Source organism: Podarcis vaucheri, assembly GCF_965113315.1.
Source record: "Podarcis vaucheri genome assembly, chromosome: 17".
Lineage (NCBI taxonomy): Eukaryota > Metazoa > Chordata > Lepidosauria > Squamata > Lacertidae > Podarcis > Podarcis vaucheri.
Window position 1 is genome coordinate 1,196,992 of NC_138755.1, and position 24,403 is coordinate 1,221,394.

The 24,403-nt window shown below is 50.0% G+C and overlaps 1 protein-coding gene and 1 long non-coding RNA gene across 6 annotated transcripts in view; one reads left to right on the top strand and one right to left on the bottom strand.

Annotated features, from left to right (window-relative positions):
* Positions 1-246: 246 nt before the first annotated feature.
* On the bottom strand, positions 247-4,341 carry LOC309521701. 2 transcript variants are annotated; one of them, XR_014214754.1, is made up of 3 exons: positions 3,922-4,214; positions 2,790-3,814; positions 247-360 (listed from the first exon to the last, which is right to left on the bottom strand). It is a non-coding gene; the product is annotated as an uncharacterized lncRNA (long non-coding RNA). The 2 variants fall into 2 exon arrangements; XR_014214755.1 differs by lacking the exon at positions 247-360 and adding an exon at positions 4,223-4,341 and having other exon boundaries at positions 1,443-3,814; positions 3,922-4,022.
* A 54-nt stretch (positions 4,342-4,395) lies between these two features.
* The window catches only part of CDK16 (cyclin dependent kinase 16), a 79,845-nt gene continuing 59,837 nt past the window's right edge, over positions 4,396-24,403 (top strand). For all 4 annotated transcript variants that reach the window (XM_082205845.1, XM_082205846.1, XM_082205844.1 and 1 more), the window contains exon 1: positions 4,396-4,534. The gene's annotated coding sequence lies outside the window, so the exon portion shown is untranslated. The remainder of the gene's footprint in view (positions 4,535-24,403) is intronic.

The window sequence follows — 24,403 nt, forward strand, 5'->3', positions numbered from 1 at the left end:
CCATGGCAGCTAACAAGGTACGTTGAAATAATAAGCACAATTTTTAAAAAGAATTTTCCAACAACAAATACAATAGTTGGCCACAGTAGATATCTAAATATCCAAGTTCAGCAAAATCCCCATGCTACAAATCTGCATTTGCAAGGGGAGTGTTATTCCCACCCAGTTTCCTGCTTGGCAGGGGGTTGGACTCGATGGCCCTTGTGGTCTCTTCCAACTCTATGATTCTATGATTCTATGAATACTGGTTGAACCTCTGTTCCAAGGTTAGCTCTACTAACATTTGTCTTGTCTGAATTAATATTCAGTTTGTTTACCCGCATCCAGTCCATTACTGTCTTCAGGACTTCTATAGCCTCACTGCAATGAGATGGAAAAGAGAAAAGTGGGTATAATTCAATATCTCTATTAAATTGTGACTATAAGTTATTTGCTGACATATTGGCAGAAAGACTCAAACATATATTGAAAGATATAATTCATGAAAATCAGGCCAGCTACTTACCAGGAAAACAAATACATTATTAACATATTAGAATATCTTGAATTTAGAATTGTTAAATAGCGGCTCTGATGTTCGTGGACGCAGAAAAAGCTTTTGATAATGCACCCTGGTATTTCCTAAAGAAACAGATTAATTTAATGGGTATGGGAGAAAAAATTGAAAAATGTATTGAAGCAATATATCATAAACAAAGGGCTAGACTGATAATAAATGGTATGATCTCAGGAAATATTGAAATTTCAAAAGGAACAAGATAGGGATGCCCTCTGTCCCCATTATTATTTATTTTGGCATTGGAAATTTTAATGAATAAGATCAGAAAGGAGGAAATAATAAAACGAATTGTAGTGGGGGGAATTATAAAGTAAGAGCTTTTGCAGTTCATGTCTCCGTTCCTCCACCTGCAGCTGCTGGGTGACCTTGGGCCAGTCACACTTCTCTGACGTCTCTCAGCCCCACTTACTTCACAGAGTGTTTGTTGTGGGGGAGGAAGGGAAAGGAGAATGTCAGCCGCTTTGAGACTCCTTAGGGTAGTGATAAAGCGGGATATCAAATCCAAACTTTCCTTCTTCTTCTTGCAGGTGATTTATTAATAACAACAGAAAACCCTAAGGATTGTATCCCAAAAGCAATAGAATCTATTAACGAATTTGGACAATTAGCTGGCTTTAAAATCAATTATAAGGAAACAAACTTGTTAGTCAAGAACATGGGAATAGATGAACAAAAAGAATTACAGGAAACTACGGGATTGGAAATAAAGAAAAAAGTGAAATATCTAGGCATCTGATTAACATCAAAACGCATTAATCTGTTTCAGGACAATTATGTCAAAATGTGGAATGACGGGAAAAGAAATTTAGAAATCTGGAGCAAGCTTCATCTCTCCTTCTGGGGCAAAATATTGGTAGTAAAAATGAACATCCTAACTAGAAATGGGGGGGGGGGGCTTGGCTTTGCCTGATTTGGAGTTGTATCATGCAGCGGCAGCTCTAACTTGGATCAGAGAATGGATGATCTTAAAAGATAAAGATCTGTTGGATCTAGAAGGTGTAGGTACGTGTTTTGGTTGGCATGCCTATCTGGTATATGAGGTAAAAGTGCACAGGGGATTCTTAGACCATATAATTCCAAAATCATTGTACAAAATATGGCTTAAATATAGACTTGTTAGAACCAAAAACTCCCTGGTGGACCTCACTGGTAGAAGCCATGACTGTGAAGAAAAAAGAAAAATGTTTGGGCAACATACAAAAGAGGAAGATGATAAATTAAAATTGAAAAAAATTGAAGACATCTGAATGCACTTAAATGATTGGCTCCAATATTTTCAAATTACTGAACGATTGGGTAAGGATAGACAAAAAGGATTCTCCAAAGAAATATCAAAATCGGAAGAGAAGTTAATACTAGCAAAAGGAAAAATTATATCCAGCATGTACGACCTTCTTCTTGATTGGGAAGCAAAAGAACCCGTGCATGTGGGTGCCTGGAGAGATAAACTGCATTTAAGATATCCTCTCCTACCGATTAAGACCCATCCCACAGCATTGCTTCTTTTCAATAGGGTTGCACTCCATTGGAAGGAGCAGGTCTGCAGCTTCTGGGTACTCCCAAATACATCTCTGTCACTAGATGCCTAAGTGTCCTCTGTGGCAGAGAGTCTGTCAGGTTCACCTGCTACAGCTGTTCCTGGACAGGAATATAGTCCATGCACTGAGACTGGATTACTGCAATACATTCTCCTTGAACCTAGTCTAGAAGCTCTAGTTGATGCAGAATGTGGTGGCTAGACTGCTGATGGGAGCACATAGCTAAACTGTTGCTAAAACATCTGCACTGGCTGTCTATTGTCTATATGCAGCCAGCTGCAAAGACCTTGTTCTTAATTTACAAAGCCCTTCGGGACCACCTGAACCCTTATGTCCCAGCTCAATCCCTGAGATCATCTTCAGAAAAGTTATTGGTCTTCCCCCAAGTTGGCGACAAGAAACTGAGCCTTAGTGCCCTCATCCCAGTCCTGTGGGAACACCCATCGCTCGGCCAGCAGAGATTGGGCAGGTGCCTCCTGTTTATACCTGTGAATGTCTGCTGAAAACCTGTCTGTGCCACCAAGCTTATGCAAGCAGTTCAAAAATCATCTTTCTGTAATAACTGATGTTCTCTGATTTTAAAGTTTAGTGTAGTGTTTTAGTACATATTGATATTGTTGTAAAGCATTTTTAATATGGTGGTATATAAATATTTTTAAATAAATAAGTAAAAGCCATCATTTGCCTCTTGCCTTTTAAAGGGTCCCCTTTGGGCAGAACACTTCCAAGTGACCAGGATATTATCCTCATTTGCCTGCGTCCTATTGTTCTTTAGTCTGCTTTTGTGTTGCTTTCCTTTTTTAAAAAAATCACATCGTTTTGTTTGCATTTCTCCCTTCTCTTGTCAGATCCTGCTCTAGCTTTTTCTTCTTTTTTATATAGAAAAAGTAGCATTTCTCTCTAAAAGCTATTATAAACCGTTTCACCTCCAAAACGTGGATCAAAAACATCTCAGACTTTCATGTTGTAAAATTCTAATTCGATAAAACAAAAGCAAAGCCCACCGCCACTTGGCTCCAGCTTGGAGCTGGAATAAGAAATAGCGGGCAAGGACAAGTTTACCTGAGCCAGGTATCATCACCACCTATCAGGTACCTATTGCTGAAGAGGCCAAGGCCACAGTCTGAGGCTCCCCCTATTTTGAGAGGTGGTAGCAGCCAACGGCCCCAGGACTGTGAAAGCTATACCATTGTCAACCAAAAGGGAGGGGGGTAATATCTTAGAGCGTCTCGTGCTCCCTCCCCCCCCCCAGTTCACTGACAAGATTTTAGGGAGGATTTGGTATTTAAACATGATTTGTGCGCGTTATAAATGATTTGTTCGCGGAGTTCTTTTTCCAACAATCTCCCCAGCATGTGCTCTGTGGTTCGTGCCCAACGGCTCGTGGCTTGAAGGCAGAGCAAACCATTTGAATCGCTGGAGGGGGGGGCAGAAATGAAGGCTTTCTTCTCGCCCACCATCGCAATCAAGCGCGCTTTTATTTGCTTTAACTGGATTTATTGTATCCCAAACACTCTTAGTGCTGCTACTAAAATGGTCCCGGCCCACCATTCTGCAGTGCTAAAGCGGCTTGGGCGAGCTTATTATTTAGGGAGGGAGGAGTGAGCCGAGATTCAGCTGGATCAGCTGCGGGCCCAGACAAGCCCCGGGCTCATGTCCAAGGACTCCAGAGAGGCGCGTTGACCGGGATTTCCTTTCTCCGTTGACTAACAGGCTGCTGGAAAGAGATAAACCAAATCGCTGAGCTATCCGTCTCCCCCCTCGAAAAGTAAAAATAACATCGCCTCGTCAGGGGCGGGGGGGGGGCGGCGGCGCGGAATGTACCTTTGCAAGCGGCGAGGCGCCTGGAATACGACAACTTTAAGTTCGCCCCTGAGCGCCTCTTCGGGTCTGCAGAGATTCCAGTGAACTCCAGTCCCGGGGGCCTGGGAGTAATCAGAACTCGGTGAACTGCGGGGGAGACCGAGAGCGTTCTTGCCGGGGGAGAGTTCCCCCCTCACGCATGTCAGAAATGGTCAGGCTGGGATTCTACCACTCAAATACAGAGGGGGGACGCTCTTGGCGGCTCTCTCCCAGACAAATAAATCTCCGCTTTCCCCGGGGACGGGGGTCTTCTTTCTCCCACCTCCTTTGGTCGTGAATTATGGGGAGGCGCTGGCGAGGACGCGGCTGCTCGCCGCCCTCGGCCGGGAAATGGTACGCCCCGAGGGGCGGCGCGAGCGAAGCCCTGCCCGGGGTTGGCGCAGGCCAGTCGCAGGGCGGGAGGCGGCCGGGCCGGGGGTGGTTCTGCGCAGCCGGGAGGGCGGAGCCACGCGATCCGGGCTCGGGGCGGGGGGCGGCCATGGGCGGCTGAGGGGTGCCCAGTCCAGACGCGGCCCGGGCCGGCGGCCATGGCCGAGGACTACTGGGACTCGCCACCGCAGTAGCCGCCGCCAAGGTAAGAAACGCGGGTCGGACGGGGGGGGGGCACCAGCGTGACCTCTGACCCCTTGTTAGGAATCTGTCTCCCGAGGGACCAGCTCTGCTGCCTTGGGATAGGATCGCTCGCTGTCAAGCCATTCGGCCCTTTCTGGCCACGCAGGAGATCTGCTCCGACCTCTCGTGTAATTTTCCTCTGGCATTAGTTCCGCCCCGCACCCCCAATAGATCTGTTCGGCTTCTTTAATCCCCGATGCCGATCTCTGCCATCAGACTGAAGGAGGCTTCACATTGATCTCCTTACACCCCCCAGCGAGGGCTGCGCCCAGTATTTCTTAGCCCCTCCTCAGTAGGGTCGGAGCAGATCCTTTCCCCGTCGGACTTCGGGGAGATGCATGACTTAGGGGCGCCTTCTTAATCTTCCCCCAGAGATCCATACTCTTCAGCTGGGAGGTTCGCCCCTTCTGCCACTGGGCTAAACTCCTTGCTGCTTAAATCCGGGAGCGGAGGTGGGTTGTTCTGAAGTTCTGAGCATCTGCCCCTTCCTTCCCCGTTGGTGTTGCAGTCTTTTCCTCTACGGAGTCCTACCACTCCCCGTTGACTGCCGTGCCCTGGAGGCTCCCCGCCCCGGTCTGGTCTTCCTTCTGGCCCAAGGCTTTTGCCTGGCTCTGACCTCGCAAGGGCCTTTGGGGGGACTCTGAGGAGGCGCTTCTCGTTTGCCTCATGGCTCATGATTCAGGGACGAGGGGTTTCTTTCTGTTTGGACTTGCTGGGTGATCTTTGCTTTCACGTTGACTCTTGTCACTAGATTCCCTTGGCTTCCAATTGCTTCCCTCACTCTGACTGTGGACCTGGAAATGTAAGGAGGCGTATCTCTTGTAGGATTTGTTGCTTCTCTGCTACTTGGCTTGAGCCATTTCTTTGTGCAAGTGACCAAGTTTTCCTCTTCTCCTTCCCACACCCCCTCACGTCCAAATTGGAGGGCAGGTGGTGTGCCCCTCCTGGCCTTTAAGAGGTGGATGGGGGATGCTCCCCAATTCAGCATGTTCTCAGGGCACCACAGCTAGGAAATGGGGTGCAGAAGAGAGAATGCAGGAGGGGAAACCACAGGGAGTCTCCGTAGGGGATTCTTAGCTCTCTGTTCAGGAATTCCAGCTGCTCCTGGTGGGAGGAAGTTCCTTTGCTCACCTCTTCGTGAGCCTGATGATGTCATGGGGGGCGCTTCCATCTCCTCCCCACTTCACCCTATGCTGCGTCTGTGTGCGACTAATGATGCACTGGTAGGCAAATGGGTCCTGTGATGATGCTGTGAGGTTGGCAGGGATCAGGCTTATCTGGGAAGGGATTGGCTTTTGGGGCAGCTGCTGGCAGTATTAGCCCTGGAGATGTTTGGTGCAGAGGCCCCTGGGAGGGGGGCTGGTTTTCTCATTTTCCTCCCTTTCCATTTGCCTCCATGCTTGTAACCAGGAGTTCCCCAGAAGGCTGCCATTCCCTTCCTGACCCTCTGCTGTGCTCGACTGGAGCTGACAGCTTAGCAGCTACTGTGCTTGGTGGCTTGTCCAGATTTGCTTGCCAACCTTTTGCCTGCTCTCTTGTGAGGAAGGTGTGTGTCAGGCATACTTATTGGGAACACCCACCTTCCCCCAAACACATGGGTGCTTGCATCCATGCTAAGGTGCTCCTTTCTACTGCTCCTTTTTTATTTCCCTGCCAACTTGGGCCTGGTGACCAGCTTTTGGCACTCCGTGGAGTTGGCACCGGTGCCAGGTCTCGCGCAGGGTTCTGCAGTGAGAGCTGCAATGACAACATCTTAGCTGCTGAGCTGGTTTGGAGAAGGAAGAAAAGCAGAGTGGCTGCAACTGGTGAAAGGATGCTAATTTTCTCCCTCCCTCTGAGTTTTTACATTTTTTGGATGTCTTCTTAGATCCTAACCCACTGGAAAAAAGATTCTCCATTCTTTAGATGGCTCTTATCTGGTCTTTCAGATATAGTTGCTGTTTAGCTTGCTTTGGCTCACTGCTGAACCCACTGAAAATAGAATCAGAATGGGTCTAAAAAGCCACTTAGTCCCTCTCCTTGCCCCGAGTCAGGACAAACCTACTTCCAACCCCAACTGAACCCATACAAGCCAGAGCACAATACAGCACAGGCAGAGATCAGGTGAACTGCCCAAAATGTGCCCCCAAAAGCAGAGAGGAAAGGCAACTTGTATATTTCAGAGGAAGAGACAAACAAGAAAGCCACAGAGAAAAGAAATTGTTACTTCTGTAGCTCTGTACACCAGAGTATTTTATTATTCTCTTCTGATTTGTTCATAAGATGAGTCTTCTCCAATGTGAATATTTGTTGCCCTCCAGGTATTTTGGATTTCAACTTCCATCTGCCTTTGCCAGCAAGGACAATGGTCTGGGCTCTGCTGAATGGAAGGCAACTTGGTGAACTTCACAGTTGAGTGTGGGTTTTGTCCTGGCTCTTGCATTCCCATATCCAATATTTAATATCCTGGCTCATCATGTTATGCTATTTCTATAGCTCTAAAATTATTATTATTATTATATACTGCCCTACACCCGGGGGGGTCTCAGTGTATGATGATGTTTCTCATTCACCTCTGCAGTGACCTTTTGAGAATTTCCCCACTGTGTGGATGGTGAATAAATAAGTCTCTTTCCCAAGGCTACCTAGTGAGTGGATTTTGAACTTTTAAACTTGTATTGCCTATCAGATTGTACTCTGTGTTAACAAACCTGGAGTAATCTTTCCACCCCCTGGCCTGGTAGCACACCCTCAGTTGCTAACCTAGATTAGAACCCCTGCCGTTCATAAGAATTAGAACCTCCTTGCTATTCTTTAACTGCATTGTGAGTGTCATGTGGTGGTCACGGTCACTAAACTGCAGTCCTATACACATTTACTTGGGAGCATGTCCTACTGAAGTTAATGTTGCTTACATCTGAGTAGATGTGTATAGGATTGCACTGTAAGGCTGCAGTCCTTGTGTGCACATACTTGACAGTAAGCAGTATTAAACTAATTGGGACTTACATCTGAGTAAACTTGGTTAGGATTGTGCTGTAGTCTGTCCAGTTGTGAAGCACATTCTGGGCTGTTTTGGCTCTTGATCTTCCTGGCTTCCCTTTCTGTGTCCAGGAAGGGGTCCTGGGTATCCCACAAGCTCACACAAACACTAAGCTTAGGATCCTGGTAGTTTCAGCTTTCATTAGTCTGCCCCCATTTTGGGTCCCACGGTCTGAAAAAAAAAAGGCTTGAACAATGTAATAATAAATAAAATCTCCCAATAGGGAAGATGGGCCTGGGAAGGAGGAGTTTCAGTGCCCTTATGTACACTGGTGCCCTGCAAGACGAATGCCTCACAAGACGGAAAACCCGCTAGACGAAAGGGTTTTCCGTTTTGGAGGTGCTTCGCAAAACAAATTTCCTATGGGCTTGCTTCGCAAGACGACAATGTCTTGCGAGTTCCTGCGTTTCCCCCCTTCCCCCCTTTTCCCCAAGCCGCTAAGCCGCTTATCAGCTGATCTGCTAAGCCTCTTAACAGCTGATCTGCTAAGCCGCTAAACCACTTATCAGCTAAGCCGCTTATCAGCTGATCCGCTAAGCCCGCTAATAGCGCTAATCCGCTAAACTGCTAATGGGCTTGCTTCGCAAGACGAAAAAACCGCAAGACGAAGAGACTCGCGGAACGGATTCTTTTCGTCTTGCGAGGCACCACTGTAGCTTCTTGACCCACCCCCTGGCTAGGGGAATAAATTATGTTAAATTAGCAACTATAGGCAAAGTGGCTTAATTTCCATACCATATGCTGGTTTTTCTTGGCACAGAATTGTGATGAATAATCTTACCTTTCTTTTGAGCCCAAACAGTCCTGATTTTAAGAAAATCTTTGTTGCATATACTGACTTTTGTTTCCCCATGACTGCTCTTGGCTGCTTCAAAGCCACATGATCCTTTTGCCATTCAGTGTTTATTTTGGAGTAACAGTGGATTTGGGGCCCTACATGGCCCAAATTAATATGGCCCCAGCTTGGAAGCCATTGGATGCATTATTGAGAGCCTGGGCTCCCTATATTCCCTGGACATAGGTAGTCAGATGCTGCAGTATGCGTGACATCACTTCCCAGGCACAGGGGTGACATTATTAGTTTATTTTTATTTATTTGGTTTCTGACCCACCCTTCACTATTTGATCCCAGGGTGGGTTGCAGTAACTTAAAAATAACATTCAAAAGAGTTTAAAACAAATAATAATCATAGGAGGGTGAGTCCTGAAAATCTATATCACACATGTCCAAGGACAGGGTAAAGAGGCGCTTCTTCAGCATAGGATGCAAACTATACAGTGAAGGCACCCAGTGGACCTCTGTGGGGAGGGAATGCCACACCTTAGGGGCTGCCACAGAGAAAGGGTGGTAGAACTGCCAGCTCTGCTGAGCTTGACACCCAGGAAGGTTTGTCAGGAAGGAGGGAGCCTTTCAGGTATGTCCTTGATTTTTGACTGGGGATGGAGGAAGAGAAACTGGAATGAATATGCATCTTGCATGATCCCTTCAAGAAACTTATCCTGTCCTCTGTTGCCATCCCAGAATGAGCATGAGCTGGCAATGTAATAGTGAAATAAATATAATACAGGTGGGGACTCTTTCTTGCTTTTTGTTAGAAGTGGAGCTGTTAACAGACTTAAAAAGCAAGACCAAGGATTAAAATTGGGTCTCTGGAGACCAGATCTGGCTTGTGTGCATGAGTAGTTTGCGTTCTCTGATCTGTCCTTTGACCAGAAAGCAGATAGGAGGAGAAGACTCAATAAATTTTATCTTGGTGCAGCTTCCACCTTACTTTGTCCATGTGCTCGGGGTGCATTAAAACTGTTAAATCACACATGCTTGATACGAGCAATGCCCTGTTGTTTTTAAAGATGCCATTGCTTTATGCCGACTACTAAACATCTGCTGAGAGAAGAGCTCTGCACTTCTTGCAGAAAGTAGACAGGCTTGGGCTTCAGTCACATCGAAAGGCAGGTATCCAGTTGAAGAGCTGTCACCAAGATCGCTTGTCTGTATGCCACTGCTGGTCACACAGTACAGAGTTCACCCCAAAAGGCTCTCTTTCCTGACTCGCTGTCTCTGCTGCTGTGGCTCTTGCGAAAATGAAGGGGGGAAACCGAGGCAGCTGCTGAGCGGACCTCCAGTCCAAGGGCAGGGATATCCAGATCCACTGGTTCTTCAGGGTTACTGGTAAGGTGCAGATCTGTTGGTAGTTCCTGTTCCTCTTGCTCTCCTCTGAGGGGATCTCAGGTTGGAAGTCTGAGCAGGGTTGAATGCCTCTTAACAGCTTAACAACAACAACAACAACAACAACAACATAACCCCACTGCAAAAAAGGGCACATAGACATTCCATTGTGGCGACCATAACCCATGTTCAAGGTGCCTTTTGGAAATTAGCTTATATTTCTGTGTTTCTAACACTGCTCCTTGGAGACATAAAATGAATGACATCTTACAGCAGGGGCCAGCAAACCTTTTCAGCAGGGGGCCGGTCCACTGTCCCTCAGACCTTGTGGGGGGCCGGATTATTTTTGGGGGGGAGGGGGAATGGATGAATTCCTGTGCCCCACAAATAACCCAGAGGTGCATTTTAAATAAAAGCACACATTCTACTCATTTAAAAACATGCTGATACCCGGACCGTCTGTGGGCCAGATTTAGAAGGTGACTGGGCCGCATCCGGCTCCCGGGCCTTAGTGTTCCTACCCGTGTCCTACAGGCATGGGGACCTGGTGGCCTTCCAGGTATTGCTGGAGTGGACTGTAACTCCCATCATTGCCCACTCTGCTTGGGGCCGATGGGAATCCATCAACATTTGAAAGGCCACATGTCCCGTCCCCCCCCCCGGTCTTAATTGATAATACATCAGTGAAAATGCTGGCCATTGTCTTGCATAGGATCTAGGAATACAGACTCAAGATACAGTGATAGAGCGGTCTATTTTTTTGTCAGAGTGAAATAGAGTCCTTGGGGCAAGTGATTGCTCCATCCATACTGAACATGAGCGGACATCTTCATGTGCCTGAGAGGGTCTAGTTACCAAATGCACCAGGGCTACCTAAAAACCAAAGTTTATCTTCTGAGACTCTTCCAGTGCCATGCTGCAAGTTCTGACAGTGATGTTACTACTTAGATTGTTATTTACCCTGGCTGAGTTATTCAGAAGCTTTCTAGATTTAGAGATGGGTGACCAATTGCTCAAACTACCAGATATTTCAACAGTGCTGATTCATTTCATGGTTGTTTCTTTAAACAAAAGTCTTGACAACTGGAAGGCGTGCTTAGAGCCACCTGAGTCTCGACAAGGATAGCCCAATATCCCCACATTGCCAAAGCAGCCAAGAGAACCAAAATAAAAAAAGGAGAGCTATTTCAAAGGAGTGCCATGTCTCTTCATGGGCTTGGGATGCAGATGTATTGAAGCTTAACTAAGACCTGTGCAGCCCAGGCAGCTGACCCCAAGGATGAGTGGTCCATCCATGGTGGAGCCTTTCTAATTCAATTCCTGATTGAGTCATCTGCTGAGCCTTGATAGGAGAATATCCTAACAGATGCCTTCCTCCTGGCTTCAGCTGCATAAAAGCCTCCATCCCCATGAAGTTCTATCCTGTCCCTCTGTTAGGGCTGAGGGACCCTGAGATGCCTTAATATGCTGTCTTGCCTCCATCTTGCCCAGATATGAGAAGACCCTTCCCCAGAGTTGACTGGGGATCTGGTGCTGAGCTGTAGGCACACATGCTCCAACCACAGGCTCCACAGGATGAGACGTGCATTCAGCAGTGAGGGCTTAGAGGGTTGGGGTGTCTTTAAAGTTTGGCACTGTTGAAGAGGCAAGCTCCTGCTCTAAAACGGAATATGAAAAGTGGATTGCTTCTTCAGCATCCGAGGGCAACATCAAAGAAACCTCTGACTCTTAATCCTTTCCCTCTCTCTGTGGGCTGGAGGACAGGAAGGGGTGGGAGTGATCCAGAGATCACTGCCAATCTCCAGACCACAAGGTGGTCTCTGGAGCCCAGTCTCACTACCAGTATTTAGAGGTGCTTATCTCAAGCTGAGACAGCAGCTGCTGCCTGCAAGAGCCAAGCATTCCAGGGTGTACATGGGATGCTTTGTACATGGCTCTTCCGTAAGCAAATCAGTCACAAGTGCTGGGTTCTGGCTGTCATCTTGCTTTTTGGGTACAGCAGAGGCTAATGGATACTTTAGTTTTCTTTCTGCAGCTTCCCTTTGGGGGCCTGGGAAAAGGACCATTTGGAGTGCCCCCCCCCCCCAGTTTACCTTCCTTGTGTCACTTGCAAGTTGCTCTCTCTCTTTCTGTGGTCGTGGAAAGCAACGTGGCTCCTCTCTTGCTAACTCTGAGGCAGAAAGGCTGGGAGTGGGGAAGGAGGAGTGCTGGGTGGGGATTAGACCTGCTACTCCGCTTCAGGGGGATTTGGGGGGTCCTGACCTTCAGCCTTGGTCTCTCCTTGGAAAGTGTCCCTGAAGCAGAGGAAGGACCAAAGCTGAGTGGCAGAACATCTGCTTGGCGTGCAGAATATCCTGGGTTCAGTCTCTGGCATCTCCAGGTGGGGCTGGGAGAGACCTTTGCCTGAAATCCTGGAGAGGAGCTGCCAGTCCGTGTAGAAAGAACGGAGCTGGATAGACCAGTGGTCTGGCTCAGTAGAAGCTGAGTTCTTCCTACGCTTGTAAGTGGAACAAGGTCTTCCCTCTATGGCACCGTGAGCCCTGCCTTCCAGAGAGAATCTAGCAACTGTGCATATGATCCCTTAATCCAGGGTGAGGCGAATGAGGATTCCTCATGCCGGCAAGGGGTGGCAATCTTTGACTCACTCCCTGAATCCCCATCTGGTCAGTAACATGGGTTCACCCAGTGCAGGCACATGGGGAAGCAGAAATAAAGGGGAGGAGAGGAAGCCTCAGCTGGTGACAAGAGGCCACCACTGCTAGAAAAATACTGGTTGGGAGTGAAAATCCCCACCAACTTTTCACTTCCCCCACCCCATAAAAATACTGATGGTGGCTGCCCTGCCCTGGGGAATGCTAGGATACGTCAGGGGCTGCCGCTCCATCACTGAGGCCTTACGGTTAGTGGCCCCCATGGCTTGGATGAATGACTCAGATCCACAAGGAGCCAGGCATGCTGTATTCTGCACCCAGTTTTGTGGGGTGGAGGGAGCACACAAAGCCCCCTCCCTGTTGAACAAATACTTTTTTATTGCAGTAGGCTTTTTCATTGAATTCTGATTTTGTAGCTTTACCTCCTTTTCCATCTTACTGTATTGCATTTCCTGTACGCTGCTTAGAGGCAATTGGGATTAAGTGGCACACAGATTGTAGGAATTAATAAACAAGAAACCCAAGTTCAAATCTAGGCTCCTCCATTTACAGTCTGGATGCTGCTTCTCGGTCTGGCTTCTACTTTTTAAAAATGTTTTTATTATTTTCTAAATAAACATGGAAGGCAAAACATGCAGTTTGGAGAGTAGTTTGTTACATAAAAGCTCACCTTCACTACTTCAACAAAATATATGGCCACAGGTTTGAAGGAGACATATGAATTCTGGGTGACCCCTGTGTAGTCTTGGTCCTACTTTTTTTGTAGATTGGGAAATACAATGCAAAACTTTGCTGGTTTTTTTGTGTGAGGATGAAATAAATACCATGCTTTTCACACTAAAGAATACTGTAGAAGTTGTCAGTAACCCACAATCTTGAATTAATTGGTATTCTATATGGTGAATGAAAAGCTCTCTTTGTGTGTGTGTGTGTGTGTGTGTGTGAGAGAGAGAGAGAGAGAGAGAGAGAGAGAGGTGTGTGCGCGCATATTATGATAGATGGAGACAGCCAGACAGCCAGGTTTATTTTACCCCCACGAATACAACTTTAGCTTTAAGTCAACACTCCCCTCATAGGAGAAAAACCAGCCCTGTTTTTGTGTGTGTGAGCTGGTGAATCTGCCTTGAGGAGGGGCACTTCTCTCCCCTGTGTTCAGTGGTGGAGCGGTGGAGCGTCATGCTCTGGCACGGGGGGGGGGGGAGCAGGCAGGGCTGGCGTCTCAGGGGTGTGGCACACGGCCTGTGGGGGCACAGCCATGATGGCACCCCACCAGGATTGCGCTGCCGGGAGCGGTGTGCTCCCCCCACACTCCTCTTCCTCCGCCAGCGCCTGTGAGATCTCTGTATCTGCACCCCCCCAATGTTAAGTCTCCAAGTGCTGTCCTTTCATTTTTCTTATACAAGGAAGTGGAAGTCTTTCACTTAAGTGGAGGGGGGTTGTATGTTCTCTTGGGGGTGGAGGCTAAACTGTCCCCTGGTGCCCTTAGTATCTGGAGTGAGAAGAATGCTTGCCCCCCCACCCCCGCAACTGTGCCTTCACCTTACAACTGCTTGCTTTATCCCATAGAAAAGGAAGCTGTGAAGAACTGAGTGAGCCCCAATTTGTGCAACTTTTCCATGGGTTCTAGTTTTTTTTGCTCAAGATAGATTGCAAAAGAGTATTTGGGAGAAGAGGATGGGTCATCAGGAGCTAGTTTTGAATAATAAATATTGAATGTAAAAAGTGCCGCTAGATGACTTTGTTCCCTTCTGTTGCATATTTTAAGACGTAAAAGAGAAATTCCTAGGCATCCGTATCTCATTTCCAGGATGTTCCTGGATTATTAGGTGCCTGAATTTTTTCCAGTTCTACCAGGATGTGGAGCCATTTCTCTTAGGCTGTGCAGATCACCAGAAGGGCTGTTTCTGTGGGTTGGCATCTTCTGCCACCTGCCAAGCCCTGAACACGGCTGCCCCTCCGTTTGCTGCTCCCTCTGGTTGGAAGAGGCTGCACTGTTAGTGCCAACAGCCAGGGGCAGCCAGGGACTGCTCCACAAGCCAGGATGTCCCTCCTATCCCTTTGCTTGGATGCTAACTGAACCATTTTGGAAACCCAACTTGGCTGAAAGGTGGAATAGACATGTGTTAAAAGAATAACCATTGTAGGGGGGCTGCGGAAAGCTTAGTGTTGTATCACATGCTCCACATTCAAAAGGTTCTCTGTTCCGTCCTAAAAGAGCACCTTCCCCAATCTTGGTCCTCTTGGACCCCACAACTGGCAGGCAAGGCCTTGTTGCTGGTGCTACCACTAGCAGCTGCCGGGTCGGTGATGACCTGTGACAGGGCCTTCCTGGTGGTGACTCCATTTGTGGAATGCCCTCTCTGGTGAGGTTTCTGTCTCTTTCATTACTGACCTTCAAGAGAATTTTTTTTTAACATTCCTGTTTACCTAGGTTTTTGATGCCTGAAAGAGGCTGTTCCTGGCAATCCTGATATAACTATTTTAGAGTTTTTAAAATGATTTTATAATTGATATGTTTGCTTCCCTGGGCTCCTTCAGGAGGAAGGATGGGCTGTGAATCGACTAAATAATAATAAACCCTGGTATCTCATGGCAGGATTGGGAGAAAAACCCCCGGCTGAAACCCTGGAGAGCTGCAGCCAATCAGAATAGATAATACTTGTCAGGGTTACTTCCAGATCCTAGCTCACAGAGGATCACGCTAGCCAGCGATCGTTAAATAAAAGTCTTTATTGAGTTACAGTCTCCATTCTCAAGCTGCTGCGTGCAACCCTACGTCTTATGCTTAGATCGGCGAAGCTCCGTCTGAGTCTCCGCCCCTTGCGCACCAACTTAATATCCTAGCCCTGCTCCACCTTTTCCGCCTGACAGTTCTCCTCTGGGTCCCTCTGCCCCCCTGGGTCTCTTCCTTCCGGGATTCTTCTGACGCTGACCCCCCTGACTCTCCTGTCTCCTTGCGCCGGGCTTTAGGACCTGGCTCCCTTTCCGGGCTGCCTACTGCGCCACCTTCCTGTGCATTTGAACTTGGCGCGCGCGCCCAACCTTCCACTTTCCGTCTAACCGTCACTTCGCTCCCCGATGAAGGTGTGGCCACTCCTGACTCGTGCCCTCCCTCCTGTTGCGAGCTGCCAGCGCTTGCTCCCTGGCGCTCTTCCTCTTTCCTACTCTCTGGCGGTGACGTTGGTCCCGATCTCCAACTGCTCCCCTCTGAGTCCCCTCTGGCTCTTTCTTCCTGGGGTGTCCCCCTAGTCTCCCCCCTTGCCCTGGCCACTGGTGCTCCTTTTTGTGAATCTTCTGATTCACTGGAAAGACTCGGAGATCTCGGGTCGTCGTCATCACTCATCCTTTCTTCTGCCTCCTCCCCCTCGCTCTCTGTTTCCTCCCTTGCCCTCGCCTCTGCTCCTGAACCCCTGACATCCATCCCCCCCTCGAAGCCCCCTCTTCCCCCCTCCCCTCCTTCCGGTGCGGGAACTGGGTGCTGCAGTGTCAAGGGAACGAATGTCGGGTACAGTTCGCTTCCCATGGCGGGCCTCCATCCGAAGTCTTCCGGTTCTTCCTCCCTGCTCTCGTCGACGACGGTCACCTCTGCTTCCATCTCTGTGCCGCCGTGCTCGAGACCCTGGTCGTCCCCGAAAACGTCCATGTCCGTCTCTCCCTCGCTTCCTTCTGGAGGCGTTGCTCGTCCTGGACCCTCCAGCCACTTCCTGCGCCACTGCTCCTCTGGTCGATCATCCCACCAATACGAGGGTTCTGAAGCAGATCCCGAGGGCGACCCCTCCGGGGAACGGGCGTCTCGTGTCGGTTCCTCATCCGAGTCGAACCCCCGGAACGTGCTGGCTGAAAGCGTGGGCGTGAAAAGCCAGTCGTCGAAAAAGTCCGCTGGCATTGGCCTATGGGGGAAGAGGGCATGAAACTCTTCCTTGAGCAGAGGTTCATCTAAAGCGTAGCCCGGCACCCAGCTGTTGGCACTGGCCGGGGTGCCCTCCTTAGCGAGAAGGTATTCTACCCCCTCTTCCCCCCATCTGGAGTCCAAAATCTCCGTGACTTCGTTGAGGCGCACCTCCTGTGCCACTCCCCGTTGCCTGGTTCCCTCTCGGAGCGGACTCGGCGCCGTTCCGGGTTCCTGAAACCTGTGCGGTGCCTTGTAGGGAGTGAGCACCGATCTGTGGAACACCGGATGCATTCTGGAACCCTCCGGAAGCGCCAGCCTGAAGGCCACCGGGTTGACCTGCTCTTCGACTTGGTAGGGCCCCAGTTGCTTATGCCCTAGTTTCTTCTTGGCCAACGACCTGGCTGGCACTGCGTGGGCTGCTAACCAGACCCAGTCTCCCACATGGATCTCTTCGCCAACCCTTCTGTGTTTGTCTGCCTGCACCTTGTATGCGTGTTTGGCCAGCTCCAGGTGCCGCCGCAGCTGATCGTGGACCTCCTGCAACTCCGATGCGAACGCATCTGCTGTCTGCGGCTCCCCCTCCACCAGTCTTTCCAGTCCCGGGAAGGTTCTGGGGTGCCTCCCGTTGTTGGCGAAGAACGGCGTGACCCCCGTGGACACGTGCTTCGTGTTGTTGTAGGCGAACTCGGCGAGCGGCAGGTAATCCACCCACGTCGCAGGCTGTTGATTCGCATAGCATCTCAGGTACTGCTGCATGATGGCATTGACCCGCTCCGCTTGCCCGTTGGTCTGCGGGTGTCTCGCCGACGCCAGGTTGATCTTGACGTTTAGGAAGCCCATCAGCTTCTGCCAGAAATTCGAGATGAACTGCCGCCCTCGGTCGGACAGAATAGACCGTGGCAGACCGTGAACCTTGAACACGTGGTCTATGAACAGTTTGGCGGTTTGTTCCGCCGTGGCCACCTTCGCACACGGGATGAAATGTGCCATCTTGGAGAACAAGTCCACCACCACCAGCACGGCCGTCTTGCCCCTCGAGCTGGGCAGATCCGTGACGAAGTCCAGGGCGACTCTCTCCCATGGCTCGACCGGAGTTTGCAGCGGTTCCAACAGTCCGGCCGGCGGTCTGTGCACTGGTTTGGCCCTCTGGCAGGTGTCGCACCTCGCCACGTAGTCCGCGACCTCCCCTCTCATTCCGGGCCACCAGAAATCCCTGGCGACTAATTCCACCGTCTTCTCCTTGCCAAAGTGCCCGGCAGTGGGCGCGTCGTGCAGCTGATGCAGTACCTTGGCGCGAAGTTCGTCTCCCGGCACGTAGATGGCCCCTTTGCGGATGAGCAATCCATCTCTCAGCTGGAACCCGTCGGTCGCTGCCGTGCCCCTTTGCATCTCTGCCATCTTTGCTTGCGCGAAGGAGTCATTCTGCAACGCTCGTCGCACCGCCTCCAGGTCCACTGTCGCCGCCGCGCACGCCCACACTGTTGGCGCGAAGATGTGCATGGCGGCCGCTGGCGTGGCGTCCTCCAGATACTGTGGCTTACGGGAGAGCGCGTCCGCCATGATGTTGGTGTCCCCCGGGACATACTCTATTCGGAAGTCGAAGTTCGCAAAGAACTCAGCCCAACGTATCTGCCTCTGGTTCAGGAACTGTGCCGTGCGCCAGTGCTCCAGATTCTTGTGGTCCGTGCAGACCTGCACCGTGTGCTTGGCTCCAATCAGGAAGTGCCTCCATGCTTTGAACGCTGCATGAATAGCCAGCAACTCCCTGTCCCAGATGGTGTAGTTCTGTTCGGACTTGCTGAGCTTCCTGGAGTAAAACGCTCCGGGCCTCCAAACCCCCTGCGGGTCCTTCTGCAGCAGGACTGCTCCGACGGCCCTGTCCGAGGCGTCTGTTTCAACTCTCATCGGCCTGCTGGGGTCGACATGAAGCAGCTGTTCCTCCGACGCGAAAAGACGCTTGAGTGCCTGAAAGGACTGCTCCGCCTGCGCTGTCCAGATGAACTTCTTTTTCTTGGAACTGAGCGTGTCCGTGATGGCCGCTGTCTGCATAGCGAAGCCTTTGATGAACTTGCGATAGAAGTTCGCGAAGCCGACAAACCGTTGGACCTCCTTCCGGTTGCGTGGGCTTTTCCAATCCAACACCGCTCGAACCTTGGCGCTGTCCATGGCGAGCCCCTTGTCAGACAACTTGTAGCCCAGGAAATCCACCTCCGTCACGTCGAATTGGCACTTCTCCAGCTTGGCGTAAAGCCTATGTTGCTGGAGCCTGCTCAGCACTTCCCTGACGTGTCTGTCATGCTCCTGCTGCGATTCCGAAAAGATCAGGATGTCATCCAAGAAACAGACGCACGTCTTGTAGAGGAGCCCCGCCAACACGTGATGCATGAAAGCTTGAAAAACGTGGGAGCCATTTTGCAATCCAAAAGGCATAACTCTATATTCGTAGGTGCCCAGGGGCGTGAACATGGCTGTCTTCCACTCATCTCCTTCCCGCATGCGAATGAGGTTGTACGCCCCTCGCAGGTCCAACTTGGTGAACACGCTGCCCTTGCGTACTTTTGCGAGGAGGTCGTCGATTCGGGGCATGGGGAAGTCCGATGGCTTGGTGACACTGTTCAAAATGCGGTAGTCCACTACGAGTCTTTTTTGGGGCGTGTCTCGCTTCTTCACAAAGAATACAGGACTGCCCCCCGCTGCCTGGGACTCTCGGATGAAACCGCGCTTCAAATTATGATCTATGAACTCTTTGAGTTCCTGCAGTTCGTCTTCAGACATGGAATACAGCTTCCCTTTGGGCAGCGCCGCCCCCGGCAGCAGGTCAATTTTGCAGTCATATGGTCTGTGGGGGGGTAGCTTGTCTGCCTCCTTCTCGCAGAAAACCTCCAAAAATTCTGCGTACTTGTGGGGAATCGCTTGCAGCGTGCCTAGCAGCAGCTGTGACTCCTCTTGCTCCCCTTCCTGCTGGGGCATGATGCAGTGTTCAGCACAAAAGGAAGAGCCGAAGGTCAGCTGCCTCTGGTACCAAGCCAGCGTCGGGCTGTGCTTGTCCAGCCAACTCATGCCCAATACAATAGGCGTGTCCGAGAGTTGAGTGACGTTGAAGCTGATGATTTCCCTGTGATTTCCAAGCCGCAGCACCATAGGTGGCGTCTGCTTCACCACTTGCCCCCCTAACAGCTCCCTGCCATCCACCGTGACAACCTGCAGGGGCAGCGTGGCAGGCAGCAACTGTATAGCGTGCCGGTCGACAAATTCCTGCCCTATGAAGTCTGCATTGCTTCCCGAGTCGACGGTGATTGGCACGTCCATGGTGATTCCATTGGGTAGCTGGAGCGATGCGGTGAGCCTCACTACTGGCTTGGGCGGGAGGGGGTCCATGGGCGGTAAAATCTCTGGGGACTGCTTCACTGACACGTCTGGCTGGGCCCCAGTGCCTCTTCCTCCAGCCAGACATCGTCGTTTCCCTGCTGTGGTTCTCCGTGCTGCGTTGCTGCAGTCACCATTGCTGAGGCTGCAGTGTGCTTGTGGAGCCTCCGGGGACACTCTTTCGCCATATGCCCTGGATCCTCGCAGATATAACACTTCCTGTTCCCTCTAGGAGGCTTCGCTTTCACTGCTGCCGGTGCTAGGGCTCTGGCTGCTGACTGAGCCCTTGCACTCCCAACCTCCATCGGTTCCACCCCTCCCCCTGTTGGAGGCGTGGATTGCGCACGCGCTGCTTCTCTGGGAAGGAAGGAGGAGCCCCTGGCTGGTTCGCGCCCGCTGCGCCCTTCGTCCCTGCTCCACGGACGTTCTTCCAGCCGCACCCCCACCGCCAGCGCCCTCTGAACGATCTCCTGCGTGGTCCGGGGTCTCTCCCCCCTCGCAATCTCATCTTTAACCGAGTTGTGCAAGCCCTCCCAAAAAAGGTCTCTGACAGGAGCCGAATCTCTGTCCCATTCCAGGGCACTGACCAAAGCGAAAAAGCGGGCATGATACTGCCTTACGCTGGCCCTCCCTTGCCTTAGTCCATGCACCTCCTTTCGGGCAAGATCCACGTCAATGCTTGATAAAAAACAGCCATCCATTGCTTTAATAAAGGCGTCTGCATTTTGGAGCGCAGGATCCTTATCTCTCCACAAATTGCGCAGCCATGCTTTTGCGTCTCCATGCAAATGGGACATGATGAACCCCCCTTTCTCTTGTTCATCTCTAAAGTCTTTGTGCAGTAGTTGCAGTGCACACATTACGTCTGCTCTAAAGTTGGGGTACTGTTGCAAATTCCCATCGAAGTGCGAGACCAGACCGCCTGTGCGTCTCCCCAACCCAATCCCCTCTGATTTGGGTGTCTGTTGCCCTTGCTTCGTAAGCACGTCCAACCTGACCTGGAGATCCCTGTAGGCGGCAGCTGCTTCCTCCTCTCTCTTCCTGGACGCCAGCGCCTCGGCATTCAGTCGTGAAACTGCTTCTCTGAGTTCCGTTATTTGCTGTTCGGCCGTCATATTGTCTGCCGTTCGTGAGCTCTCTTGTAGGCACCCGCTTTCCCTCCTCTCCGCGAGGCCGTGGATGCCCACAATTTGATGAGACGGAGCTTACTGTCAGGGTTACTTCCAGATCCTAGCTCACAGAGGATCACGCTAGCCAGCGATCGTTAAATAAAAGTCTTTATTGAGTTACAGTCTCCATTCTCAAGCTGCTGCGTGCAACCCTACGTCTTATGCTTAGATCGGCGAAGCTCCGTCTGAGTCTCCGCCCCTTGCGCACCAACTTAATATCCTAGCCCTGCTCCACCTTTTCCGCCTGACAGTTCTCCTCTGGGTCCCTCTGCCCCCCTGGGTCTCTTCCTTCCGGGATTCTTCTGACGCTGACCCCCCTGACTCTCCTGTCTCCTTGCGCCGGGCTTTAGGACCTGGCTCCCTTTCCGGGCTGCCTACTGCGCCACCTTCCTGTGCATTTGAACTTGGCGCGCGCGCCCAACCTTCCACTTTCCGTCTAACCGTCACTTCGCTCCCCGATGAAGGTGTGGCCACTCCTGACTCGTGCCCTCCCTCCTGTTGCGAGCTGCCAGCGCTTGCTCCCTGGCGCTCTTCCTCTTTCCTACTCTCTGGCGGTGACGTTGGTCCCGATCTCCAACTGCTCCCCTCTGAGTCCCCTCTGGCTCTTTCTTCCTGGGGTGTCCCCCTAGTCTCCCCCCTTGCCCTGGCCACTGGTGCTCCTTTTTGTGAATCTTCTGATTCACTGGAAAGACTCGGAGATCTCGGGTCGTCGTCATCACTCATCCTTTCTTCTGCCTCCTCCCCCTTGCTCTCTGTTTCCTCCCTTGCCCTCGCCTCTGCTCCTGAACCCCTGACAATACTGCACCATATGGACCAATAGTCTGATGCAACAGTGCTATTTTTCTAGAAAAAGAGGTTCTGGAGCCCACCATGAGCTCCTCCCTCGTTCTCCTAGAACGGCCATGGTGCCCACCTGACAGGTGCTAGGCCTGAGCTTCGGTAAGCTCCAGCTGGAAAAAAGCCCTGTGGCATAGTATTGGGCAGCTGCATATCTGTATCTGCCCCAATGTTTTCAGTTCTGTGCTCCATCCAAAAAGCACATTTCCCAGGCAGATTAAAATCAGTGTTGCCTAGAAACCCGAACTCTTTTTTGCTGAGTCTGTACATGGTCCCAGGTTAAATCTCAAAGGGTCCTTGGTGCTCCCTAAAATGAGAGGAAAGCCGTGCCTAGTGATGTGAAGTGAGAAAATTCTCCGGAGAATATTCTCCACAAACTGTAAATTCTAATGTAAGAACCAGTTTTACAACCCACATTAAAAAAAATCTAGTAAATAATAAGTCAAACTGTGATTTTGCCAGTGTAAGTAATGAATCATGATTTTTTTTTTTATCCAGTTACATTACTGGACATTGTGTTATTCACCATTGGCAGTTCTGAAATGTGAGCTACAGAAAACACTTTTTTTTTTAGTTTTAAAAATGCTATTCATTTAATTTGATGAACATATGAATTTGTATGTATTTCAATTATATGTAATAGCCTTTTGTTTCTATTTTGGTGTGCCCTTATTCTTACCAATTCTGTACCCTTTGGCCATACAGTGTGATTTCCCCCCCAGAAAGTAGCTTTAATGCTTTATACACTTAAAGTACCTATTATGCGAAAGAGCATTTGGAGTGCCCTTGATTTAAACAGTTGACATTTCCATATTTTTATTTACTGCCAGTAACTGGTTTTTGCCGTGCCATTCAATGGTACAAGGTGCCATTTACCAGAGATTGACATACTGAAATATATTATCATATAATGATAATATATTTAATGTTAATGGCTTCTTTTTTATATGTATGCATATGGTTTTGTTTATCAAGCTGTGTTTTAGTCACCAAAATAGCTATTAAGTGTTAGAGCTATTAGAAGCACAAGATAGCGTATTACTGAATTTACTTGTATCAAACCTTAACATGCCAATTGTATTTTTTGACTTGTCCTATAACATGTACATATTCTGTTGGAAGAATAAAATATGATTTAACTTTAGAGTTTCCTTTTACCAAACCTTAACATGATAATTACCGGTGCCATCACCTTATAATGGTTTAACTTTAACAATAAAATAATAATAATAATAATAATAATAATAATAATAATAATAATAATAATAATTTATTATTTATACCCCACCCATCTGGCTGGGTGGCTTCCAATCGAGTATTAAAATACAGTAATCTGTTAAACATTAAAAGCTTCCCTAAAGAGGGCTGCCTTCAGATGGGAGGGTGTTCCACATGGTGGGTGCCACTACCAAGAAGGCCCTCTGCGTGGTTCCCTGTAGCTTTGCTTCTCGGAATGAGGGAACCGCCAGAAGGCTCTCGGTGCTGGACCTCAGTGTCCGGGTAGAATGATGGGGGTGGAGACACTCCTTCGGGTATACTGGACTGAGGCCATTTAGGGCTTTCAAGGTCAGCACTAACAATTCATTCTCGGAAACATACTGGGAGCCAATGTAGGTCTTTCAGGATCGGTGTTATGTGGTCTCGGCGGCCGCTCCCAGTCACCAGTCTAGCTGCCGCATTCTGGATTAGTTGTAGTTTCCGGGTCACCTTCAAAGGTAGCCCCACGTAAAGCGCATTGCAGTAGTCCAAGCGGGAGATAACCAGAGCATTCACCATTCTGGCGAGACAGTCTGCAGGCAGATAGGGTCTCAGCCTGCGTACCAGGTGGAACTGGTAGACAGCCACCCTGGACACAGAGTTGACCTGCGCCTCCATGGACAGCTGTGAGTCCAAAATGACTCCCAGGCTGCGCACCTGGTCCTTCAGGGGCACAGTTACCCCATTCAGGACCAGGGAATTCTCCATACCTGCCCGCCCCCTGTCCCCCAAGAACAGTACTTCTGTCTTGTCAGGATTCAACCTCAATCTGTTAGCCGCCATCCATCCTCCAACTGCTTCCAGGCACTCACACAGGACCTTCACCGCCTTCACTGGTTCCGATTTGAAAGAGAGGTAGAGCTGGGTATCATCTGCATATTGATGAACACCCAACCCAAACCCCCTGATGATCTCTCCCAGCGGCTGCATGTAGATGTTAAAAAGCATAGGGGAGAGGACAGAACCCTGAGGCACCCCACAAGTGAGAGCCCAGGGGTCTGAACACTCATCCCCTAACACCACTTTCTGAACGCAGCCCAGGAGTTAAGAGCAGAACCACTGTATAACAGTGCCCCCAGCTCCCAGCCCCTCTAGATGGGCCAGAAGGATGTTATGATCAATGGTATCAAAAGCCGCTGAGAGATCCAGCAGAACTAGGAAACAGCTTTCACCTTTGTCCCTAGCCCGCCGGAGATCATCAACCAGCGCGACCAAGGCAGTTTCAGTCCCATGATGAGGCCTGAATCCTGACTGGAAGGGATCCAAATGGTCTGTTTCTTCTAGGTGTGCCTGGAGTTGTTCAGCAACCACTAGCTCAGTCACCTTGCCCAAGAATGGAAGATTTGAGAGTGGGTGATAGTTGGCCATAGGTCTAGAGTTGTTTTTTTAAGAAGCGGTTTAATGACTGCCTCTTTCAGCGGGTCTGGGAAGGCTCCCTCACAGAGAGAAGCATTCACGACCCAGCGAAGC